This window comes from Trifolium pratense, linkage group LG4 (genome assembly GCF_020283565.1).
Source record: "Trifolium pratense cultivar HEN17-A07 linkage group LG4, ARS_RC_1.1, whole genome shotgun sequence".
NCBI classification, from domain to species: Eukaryota; Viridiplantae; Streptophyta; class Magnoliopsida; order Fabales; family Fabaceae; genus Trifolium; species Trifolium pratense.
Genome location: NC_060062.1, coordinates 26,701,399 through 26,702,781, shown reverse-complemented (window position 1 = coordinate 26,702,781; position 1,383 = coordinate 26,701,399). Strand labels below are relative to the sequence as shown.

General features: G+C 34.2%; 1 long non-coding RNA gene across 1 annotated transcript; it reads right to left on the bottom strand.

The window, feature by feature from the left end:
* Window positions 1–1,369, bottom strand: LOC123923427. Its single transcript, XR_006814398.1, has 2 exons — window positions 1,199–1,369; window positions 1–204 (listed from the first exon to the last, which is right to left on the bottom strand). It is a non-coding gene; the product is annotated as an uncharacterized LOC123923427 (long non-coding RNA).
* Between the last annotated feature and the right edge of the window lie 14 nt (window positions 1,370–1,383).

Sequence of the window (1,383 nt, the reverse complement as noted above, 5' to 3'; positions counted from 1 at the left end):
TTCGTCTGAATTTGCATGGTACACTATCACCAACAATTATTCAAATACAAACAGCGGAAATAATCGCTACATAATTCAAATAGTTCAATCTATACAAAATAAGGAAGAAAATAAACTAATAGGAGTCCGTCAAAGAACACGTGCACAACTCCGTTCGCCAACTTACTTCTTAGTTCTTACCCTTATCTTGATCGACTTGTTTATCTGAAAAAAATAAAAGGGAGTTGGTTGAGACAAAAGCCTCAGTGAGTTCCACCTACACCTAGGGTGTTAGTGGTTAAAGAGTTATCCTGCCAGTTGATCAGTCATGTAAAATACATGTATTATTCTATAAGTACTTCAATGTAATAAAATGTGTCACACAATTATAAATCTTGGTTCGTTTTATTACCCGGACGACCTGAGGTGAGTAGTCTCAGACGCCGACTTGTCCGGCCAATTGTAAGTATAATAATTGGATGCGAAAATTACCTCACATATTAATTAAATTACCATGTGGATTCATATAATGCGAAATCCAACCAACACGGTCGACTATAATGAAGCTCATGTGGTGCCTCAAGGACCATGTACAAAATGTAATTATAATCAGCACATAATAATGTATGCACCAGAATTCAAGTATTTTGATCAACTGTTAACTTGTTATTAAATTAATTTCTATAGGCTAATTGGGGAATTACTAAGTAAAGTCCTTATCCCTAATTGTAGTTTGCAATTGCCTTAGTCTTGTCATCGATAGTTTATACTAAAGTATCACTTAGGGTACCTAACGGATTTAAGTTGCAACTAGTGGCGTTTATTCTAATTTAGTCTCCTAACAATTAATTAGGGGATAGATAAACTATATTTTCCTAGTCCTAATTATCAACCTAAGTGCCTTATTATTGATCTAACCTAGTCTAATGTTAAGACTATTATTCCATAACAGCCCCAGGCATAATGACGCACTTAGAATCATTTTAAGGCCATTACAATAACAGCACAAGCATGAAATTAAGTTACTATGCATCCCAAAATCATACTACATTACATGCCATAACCAGAGAGAAAAAGGGGAATTTCTAGTTTTCTCATCAAGTGATAATTTTCATGATTTTCACCCAAATATTAATTCTAATGAACCCTAATTTGTATGACCACAATTTACCATTTAGGAAAGGCAAGGGAAACTAATGTTCTATATAAAGGAACTCACCTCATATGAAATGCAACAAAGATGCCAATTACCATACTTGATCCAAAATTCCAACCCTTCTACTAACTCATGTTCCTTGATTTGCAGCTCCAGAATAATTATTCGGTGCTTCTTTCTCCACAAAACCTCACATGCAATTAAGTGCCAAAATAATAATAATGATTGAATTTATGAAGGGGTTAAGG